The 9,648-nt window shown below is 44.7% G+C and overlaps 1 non-coding gene across 1 annotated transcript; it reads right to left on the bottom strand.

The window, feature by feature from the left end:
• Positions 1-9,032: 9,032 nt before the first annotated feature.
• Positions 9,033-9,107, bottom strand: Trnas-aga. Its single transcript has one exon. It is a non-coding gene; the product is annotated as a tRNA-Ser (tRNA).
• Between the last annotated feature and the right edge of the window lie 541 nt (positions 9,108-9,648).

Genomic DNA, 9,648 nt, shown 5'->3' with positions numbered 1-9,648 from the left:
CACTGCAACTTTTAAGACCTGCAGTGTCACGTGCTGTGACGCACGCCACAGGGCTCATATGTCTCGTTGGTGCCGGGCGCGCCAGTATGACGTAGTTAAGAGGGTCTACTTACAAAAGCCGAAATAAGAATTTAAAACATACCAGCGACACTTTGCTACATGTAACGGGTGATCAAAATGTCTGTATAAATTTGAAAACTTAATAAACCACGGTATAATGTAGATAGAGAGGTAAAAATTGACACACGTGCTTGGAATGACATGGGTTTTTTTTTTAGAACCAAAAAAAAAAACAAAGTTCACAAAATGTTCGACAGATGGCGCTGGACAACAAAACGTCAGTGACTGCGCATGACAATCGTGTATAAAAGGAGCTGTAATGAGAGAGAGAATCAGATGCGCCAGCAGTCGCAGCATGTTGACGTTACCTGAAAAGGCGTTTTTAGTGAAGCTGTATTATCAGAATAGGGAATGTGCTAGTTCAGCATTACGATCCTATCGCCATAGGAAGGGGATTCCAACGGGTAAAGGTCCGTTGACAAATGCAACTGTGGCGAGAATGATTTCGAAGTTCGAAGCCACGGGTTGTTTAGACGATAGACCCCGTAGTGTCCGACCGAGCACAAGGCGTAATGCTGCTGGGACAGTTCCGGAAGAAATGGAGACTGTAGCGGGTTTGTCTATGCACGGGGAAGTCAGCGCTCGTGCAGTTGCACGTCGCACCGGCATTCCATACACTACTGTTTGGTTGGCACTGAGGCGTACTCTCCGACGCTATCCGTACAAAATCCATCGGCATCATTAACTGTTACCTGGTGATTTAGTGAAGGGGAGGGCATTTGCCGTGTGGGCGTTTCAAAAGATGGTGGAAGATGACGATTGGTTGAGTAACGTGTTGTGGACCGGCGAAGGTCATTTCACGCTCCGAGGGTCTGTCAACGCCCACAACTGCAGAATTTGGGCTACCGAAAATCCTAGAACTGTCGTGGAAACTCCATTGCACGACGAGCAAGTCACGGTATGGGTTGGATTTACCACATCTACCGTTATCGGGCCTTTTTTCTTCGAGGAAATGCGTGTTTCTGGTTTTGTAACTGCTGCCGTGACGGGTGAGAGGTACGCCGATATGTTACAGAATCGCATCATCCCCAGCCTGGCTGATAAACACCTGCTGGAACGTACGATGTTTATGCAGGATGGCGCTCCACCCCATATTGCTAGACGCGTGAACGATCTCTTGCGCGCGTCGTTTGGTAATGATCGTGTGCTCAGCCGCCACTTTCGTTATGCTTGGCCTCCCAGGTCCCCAGACTTCAGTCCGTGCAGTTATTGGCTTTGTGGTTACCTGAAGTCGCAAGTGTATCGTGATCGACCGACATCTCTAGGGATGCTGAAAGACAACATCCGACGCCAATGCGTCACTATAACTCCGGACATGCTTTACAGTGCTGTTCACATCATTATTCCTCGGCTACACCTATTGTTGAGGAATGATGGTGGACATATAGAGTATTTCCTGTAAAGAACATCATCTTTGCTTTGTCTTCCTTTGTTATGCTAATTACTGCTATTCTGATGAGATGAAGCGCCATCTGTCGGACATTTTTTGAACTTTTGTATTTTTTTGGTTCTAATAAAACCCCATGTCATTCCAAGCATGTGTGTCAATTTGTACCTCTCTATCTACATTATTCTGTGATTTATTCAGTTTTCAAATTTAAACTGACTTTTTGATCACCCTGTACTTGAACGATACAACATCTAGAAGGCAAGAACATTGCGTCAAAGGATGATTTGCAAGTTAACTAGGGTAACAGTCTTGCTCTTGTTTCTGCTAGAGCCTTGAAAGAAAGGTGCAAGTCAGAAACTGAATGGAATGTAAAGCGAGGGATCGTTAAATAACAATTTCATCCCATGTGTTTCATATATCACCAGACCACATAAATCCTATGTTCCAAATATTGCAATTCCTCCGAAACAATTTAATCGGGGTTGATGAGTGAAACCGTTAAATTCAGCTCATTTAGAACTACGAGGCTAGCAACAGAAATTAATATAATTCCATTAGAAAAAGAAAACGCAAGTAGATACCTGTGAAAGGAGACTACACTGAGGAGACAAAAGTCATGGGATGCCTGCTAACATCCTGTCGGACCTCCTTTTGCCCGGCGTAGTGCAGTAACTCGACGTGACTTGGACTCAACAAATTGTTGCCCTTACAGAAATATCGAGTCGTGCTAACCCTATAGCCGCCCATAATTGCGAAATGTTGCTGGTATAGGATTATGTGCACGAACTCTCGATTATATCCCACAAATGTTCAATGAGAGTCATGTCAGGCGATCTGGGATGCCAAATGATTCGCTGGAATTGTCCAGAATATTCTTCAAACCAATCACAAACGATTGAGGCCTGCCGGCTCTAGGTGCTTCAGTCCGGAACCGCGCGACTGCTACGGTCGCAGGTTCGAATCCTGCCTCGGTCATGGATGTGTGTGATGTCCTTAGGTTAGTTAGGTTTAAGTAGTTCTAAGTTCTAGGGGACTGATAACCACAGCAGTTGAGTCCCATTGTGCTCAGAGCCATTTGAGCCATTTTTGATTGTGGCCTTGCGACACTGTTATCTATAAAAATTCCGTCGTTGTTTTGGAACATGAAGTCCATGAATGGCTGCAAATGGTCTCCAAGCAGCTGAAAACAACAATTTCCAGTGAATGGACGGTTTAGTTGTCGCACACCATTACCGAGCCACCCCCAGCTAGCACAATGCCTTCGTGGGGCCGGCGCCACTCTAGAAACCCTACCATGAGCTCTCACCAAATCGGAACACATCTGATCAGGCCACGGCTTTCCAATCGTCTAGAGCCCAACGGTAATAGTCACGAGCAACCCAGAAAAAGCGCTGCATGCGATGTCGAGACTCGCATTAGTCGTCTGCTGCCATAGCCCATTAACGCCAAATATCGCCGCACTGTCCTAAGAGATGCGTTCGTCGTACATCCCACATTGATTCCTGCTGTTATTCCACGCAATGTTGCTTGTCTGTTAGCACTGACAGTTCTACGCAAACGCCGCTGCTCTTTGTCGTTAAGTGAAGGCAGTCGGCCGCTGCGTTGTCCGCGGTGACAGGTAATGCATGAAATTTGGTACTCTCGGCACACCCTGCACACTGTGCATTTGGAGTACTGAATTCCCTAACGATGTCAGAAATGGAATATCCCATGCCTCTAGCTCCAACTACCATTCCGCGTTCAGAGTCTGTTAACTTCCTTTGTACGGCCGTAGTATAGTTGGACACCCTTTCACGTGAATCACCCGCGTGCAGATGACAGCTCCGCCAAGGCACTCCCCTTTAATACCGCGTGTACGCGATGCATCGGCGATCTGTATATGTGCGTATCGCTGAGCTCTTGAGTTTCCAGCTGAATAGCGAAGAAAATGGGAGTGACAATGAAACATAGCACCATTTCGACAAACTCACTCGGCTGGCAACTCGAGAACTTGATATTAAGACATATCAGGCCTTAACACCCCGTCGACGACTAGGTCATTATAAGCAGAGCACAAGTTTCGACTGTAAGGCATAACGGAAGAACCTGGTAGCTTCCTTTTCAAAGAAACATCTCGCATTCCTCTTAATCGATTTCGCGAAACCACAAAAAACTGTATCTCTTCGGCTGGACGGTCATTTGAGACCCAGTCTACCCGAAATCGAGTCCAGTGCTTTAACCACAGGGCCACCTCGTTCTATTTTTTGTCAAAACGCACACCGAATAAACACAGAGGAAGATCATACACCGAGTAATTCACTCAGCTCATACTACGGAGTAGCGGTATTCCAATTCCACTCCATCCCTAATGCTTCGAGCTTTTCTTTGTTTTTATGAGTGAGATGGCTTTCAACAACGTCACAGTCGATATTGTATCCCATCCTAATTTTAATGGAATAGTAACCAGTGTATTATGAATTCGACTTGCAAAGACGTTCGATTCACAAAGACGTTAGAGCCTGTTTTACCACCTAACACGCAACCAGTTTCGTGAGACACGTCATCGCAGATATCATGGAAAATAACTGAAAAAATACATTTTTGCCTTCAAAGACTCACAGGTAAATAAAAACATTCGTATGTACAAATACTATGAATATATTCCAATCAATCTGCACCTATTCACTGATCTGCACTTCCTGATACCCCATTTTCAAGTAAAATAAAGGTTTGAAGGTTGTCGGTATGTATAAAGACAGGTGTTAGTCTTCGTTCAAAACAAACTACGATGAATGTTGAACGGAGTACTCGTACGTCACACCCACTGTACGGGCAGCGGCTAATCAGTCGCACCCGTAATACTTATAGGAGTATGTCATTCGGAATTATTTAAGATGGAAGGCTCACAAAGTCTATTTTTGACGAAAACGGATACTAGACAGAATCAATGGAAGTACTGCAAAAAAGTGAAATTCATTCACAGAGGTCGTTGCTTACAAAACTAGCTCGCGGTCAATTTCTTGCCCACGACAGATCAACTAGAGGTAGGGTACAGTTAGACAAAAGCTGCACTTTTCGCCACAGGTTTTGTTTAGTCAGTAAAATATTCAACGAAGTCCAGTGAGACACACTGCATAAATGGTTTTTTGCTTTATGGAAAAGCTTATTCCTACAGTCAAGATATCTTGCATAGTGCGTCAATAGTCGTATTACATTCTGTGACATCAAGCGGATTGACCATGAGAGTGAAGTTAGAGAACTTCAAGGTAACTTCATCTTAGCGGGCAGCTCATCCACCAGTGGAAGTGTGAAAATAATACTGGGCCGTTTGTTCCTTCCTTGTGAGATGAAGGCTCATTCTTAATTTAAAACTTACGTTCCAAAACGGAACAACTGAAACTTTCGTATTTACAGCAGAGGCTGTCACTTTAAAAAACGCACTGAGTTTCGGAAGACGTACAACATATCTCAATCTGTTAGTCACAACTTATTATAAGAGCTTGTTAAAATCAGTAAAAATCCAGAGTGGAGTACTAAAATAAACAGTTTTATAGCAAAATGAATGAGACAGCGGAAACAAACTGCAGAGAAATAACGTTGACATTTCTGCGGGTACTATCTCATACGGACACAGTTTTCAATGAAAAGGTACCTCTCGAAAAATGCTATCAAATGCTTCACTTACCACAAGATTAGCGAACGTCTTGTCATACGCCCAACAAGAATGAGATTCAATTACGACAGTTTCCTTGCACTTTTATATTCAAGCCATATATTTTCTTTAAATTGCGACTTGTGGATGCTCCAATTTTTTTAATTACTGTACTTGAGAATGGTCAAATGGGCGAAACTGCAATGGTGGATTTTGTGAACAAAAAATTACGCGATTATGAACTCTAGCCATGACAAACTGAATACATTATTTGCGTGTTGCAGATGTGAGCATCATAGGAAAGAGCTAATCTGTTAGTTTTCTGAAGTCCAGTTTCTTCGTAGTATGCCCAGCTTATAATTCAGAAGCTATGTACGAGGGCCTCTGCGTTTTTATGTGAAAACTCTTAAAGCTTTTTAAATACAACAAAACGTTATTAAGATTTCAAATTTTAATTCTTCAAACCTACATATTTGTTCCTCAAAATAGTAATTGTGATGACGATCACAAATCTCCCAAAGAGAGACGAGTTTGTTGATACCGTCACTGTGGAATGTTTGACTTTGCTGACGGAGCCTCTCCTTGCACCGCTTCATCACTATCAAAGTGAAATCCTCGAAGTCTTGAAAACGGATGAACATCGGATGTGGCCAAGTCGGGGTTTTCTGGTGGATGATCGATGTCAGTAAACCCAAGGCGTCGGATTGTTGCAGATGTGACAGCGCTCGTGTGTGGTTTGGCATTAACATGTTGAAGGAGAGGGTGGTCCGTGTATGGCCGATCTCTTCGAATTTGAAAATCGATTACAGCGCTCTTTTTCTCTCGTACCGACATAGTTACGTTACACACTGCCACGTTACACACTACAGTTCGAGGACCTTTGGCGGCAGAGGGCTGCAAATAGGTAGACTAAAGCATGAAGATGTAGAATGTTAATAATGTTTGTTATATTTAAATAGCTTTAAGAGTTTTCACAAAAATTCGGAGGCGTTACTTTTCAGCACGCCTTTGGCTCAAATGGCTCTGAGCACTATGGGACTTAACATCTGAGGTCGCCGGCCGCGGTGGTCTCGCGGTTCTAGGCGCGCAGTCCGGAACCGTGCGACTGCTACGGTCGCAGGTTCGAATCCTGCCTCGGGCATGGATGTGTGTGATGTCCTTAGGTTAGTTAGGTTTAAGTAGTTCTAAGTTCTAGGGGACTGATAACCACAGCAGTCGAGTCCCATAGTGCTCAGAGCCATTTGAACCATCTGAGGTCATCAGTCCCCTAGACTTAGAACTACTTAAACCTAACTAACCTAAGGACATCGCACTCATCCATGCCCGAGGTAGGGTTCGAACCCGCGACCGTAGCAGCACCGCTGATCCGGACTGAAGCGCCTAGAACCGCTCGGCCACAGCGGCCGGCTGCTGGCCTTTGCACAGTGCTATTTCTGCACGTTGCATGTTACAATTTACAATACATTCGTACCTGTTAAAGGCTGTGTTCCACGTGCAGTGTTTGCATTTGGATGCAATGCTACAGTCGCCTCTGCAGTGAGTTACGAATTTTTTTAAATACTCCCAGATCATCTCGTAAATCATGACAAAACTGTACAATTCGCTACCCAAGTTCTTCAACCGTATCAATGGGAGTGCTACACACTTCATTTTTTAGATGATACCAGACAGAAAAAGACAGCACATTGAGGTAAGCTGATGCTGGTGGCCAAGGTACAGGCGCTGATAGACATATCCATCAAGGACAGTATTGGAGAGTTGGATATCGTCTTACATCGGCAACAAGATGTGTTCGTACCCAACCATGTATCTATCATATTCTCCAACCAAGCGACATGGAAGCAATTAGATGTACTTTTCAAATATATTGGTGCTAACTATTTTACACCGAAGTCAGTAACTGCTCGTAACCGTACACTGAGAATTATCTCGAAAACGCCTCCTTTATTGAATATCGAACAATATTTACCGGAATGGGTTTGCTTCTATTGAATACTTCCATCATTGTCAGTTTTCGCTGTTAATTAAGATATGAAGGGCTTTTTCAATAGTGGTAGATTTTTGTTCATTGTGAGATACAGAGCCCTAAAGTTCAATGAGAGCAGAAAAATCTGTAGTTGAGATACCAGAAATATCCAAGCATATGGCTTCTTGCTAGAGATGAACCTTTCTTTCTGTTTGTTAGGATCATTAATTGCCGAAGCATTATAGGCAGAAAAGTGGAGGTAATGGACTTGTACCACTATTGAAATAAGCCCTTCATATATTCCCTGTATGTTTTATCTAAATTGTGTCATTTTAAATATGAATTTGTGCCACTGACCTTTGGCGGAGACGACGAGCCTGCTCGCTCCTCTGACGGTCGGAAAAGTGATCGAAATCGCCGGCGACTGGAGCGGGGACTCGCACTCGCACGGCACACACGTAAAGGCGCAGGTGAGCTCGCTAGAGCGGCCGGCTGGAGGCCAGGAGAGCGACTGAGCGCCGGCAGCAGACAACGCGACACGGCACAGCAGCTCAATTACACAAAGGATACACGTCAAGGCAGACAAATGGAACCTGAAAATAGGAGGCCGCCAGACGGACAGTCGCCGGTGACAGGTAAAATATTGTGTACCATCAGCGTCAAAATAATTGCACCAGGCGGTCGCCGAGATCTGGGGCCGCTCCACTGACTGCGTCTGCCGGAACGCAGCGGGCCGACGCTGTGTCATCCCGCGTCTCCTCTGCTTCTGCTTCGTCGTCTGAACTGCAGCATCACTGAAAAAAAAGAAGATGTAGTAACCATCAGATCGATGACAATCCAAGAGTTTCGTACTAGACAATCAAAGAGTTTCATACTGAAACACGAATGCAAAATGAGGGAAAACATGAAATACCTAAAGTCTCTAGATTGTTCGAAAGAAAGAAAGTCGTAGAGTATTACGAGGGTCACTCCAAAAGAAATAAACACAATTTTTGTAAAAATACAGTTTTCATTCTGCATGTGTGAAAGTTTTACAATGTGTAGATACATCCTTCCCGCTTGTTTTCAATCTTAGTTCAACATGTTCCCGTGAGTGGCGCCGTCACAGCATGTCTTCAAGATGGCTGTTACACTTGACGTTCGTCAGAAGCAACGTGCTGTCATAGAATTCCTGCGGTGTGAAAACGAGACAGTGGGAAACATCCACAAGAGGTTGAAAAAGTGTATGGAGATGCTGCTGTCGATCGCAATTAGTCGGTGGGCAAGCAGGTTACGCGATGACAGCGGGCACGGCAATATTGAGGATTGTCCTCGCAGCGGCAGGCCTCGTACTGCACACACTCCACACAATGTGCAGAGATTTAACGAAATGGTGACTGCTGACAGACGCATCACAGTGAACGCTACGTTGGGATAGGGGAAGGAAGTGTATGCAGAGTACTGAAAGTGTTGACCTTAAAAAAGGTTTGTGCCGGGTGGGTTCCCAGGATGTTGACAGTGGCTCACAAAACTCGGATGGACAACACTGAAACACCCGCCTTACACTCCTGACCTGGCTCCATGTGACTATCATCTCTTTGGGAAACTGAAAGACTCTCTTGGTGGAACAAGGTTTGAAAATGATGAGTCCCTTGTGCACACTGCCAAACAGTGGCTCCAACAGGTTCGTCCAGAATTTTACCGTACGGGTATACAGGCGCTGGTTCCAAGATGGCGTAAGGCAGTTGAGAGGGATGGGAATTATGTGGAAAAAAGAAAATATTGTTCCTAAAGGATGTATTTACATACTGTAAAACTTTCAAACATGTAGAATAAAAGAGGGTTTTAAAAAATAGTGTGCATTTCTTTTGGAGTGACCCTCGTACAATGAATTTTTACTCTGAGTAGGAGGGTGCACTGATTTGAAAGTTCCTGGCAGATTATGTTGTGCCGGACTGGGAATCGAACCCAGAACCTTTGCCTTTCTGGGGCAAATTCTCTACCGATTGAGCTATCCAGACTCGATTCACAATACGCCTACACAGACCGGTCCAGTTCACAGTTTGATCCAGCGGGAAATTTCAAATCAGCTCAAACGCCGCCGCAGATTGAAAATTCGTTCTGAAACGTAGGCTGGTGTTAAGCTAATTCGCCGCAATATCCTTTCGTCCAAGAGTTCATACTCTCGCGAAGTGTGCAGGAGAACGTCTGTGACGTTTGGAAAGGAGGAGAGAAGTACTAGCGTCAGTAAAGGTGTGAGGGTGAGTCGAGAGTCGTGCCTGGATAGCTAGGTCGATAGAGCTTTCTCCCACGAAAGGCAATGGTTCCGCGTTTGAGCGCCGTTTCGATAAACAGTTCTAATCGTGCTCGTGTATGTGTCTCTGTTGAACGTAGGAAACTGTAATGAACGAATGTGTTGTCTTGTTTGCGTCGTGTGATTATGAGAGGAGGGGGACGTGAGAAGCACAGTGCCAGCACATAGCTTACTCCTGCCGAATAGCACCAAGGAGCTTATAATCCCAACCGTCAAATGGATTACCATTAACAGCCTCACAGGCCCTC

Source organism: Schistocerca piceifrons, chromosome 4 (assembly GCF_021461385.2).
Source record: "Schistocerca piceifrons isolate TAMUIC-IGC-003096 chromosome 4, iqSchPice1.1, whole genome shotgun sequence".
Classification (NCBI taxonomy): Eukaryota; Metazoa; Arthropoda; class Insecta; order Orthoptera; family Acrididae; genus Schistocerca; species Schistocerca piceifrons.
This window is presented reverse-complemented; position numbering and strand designations above follow the sequence as displayed.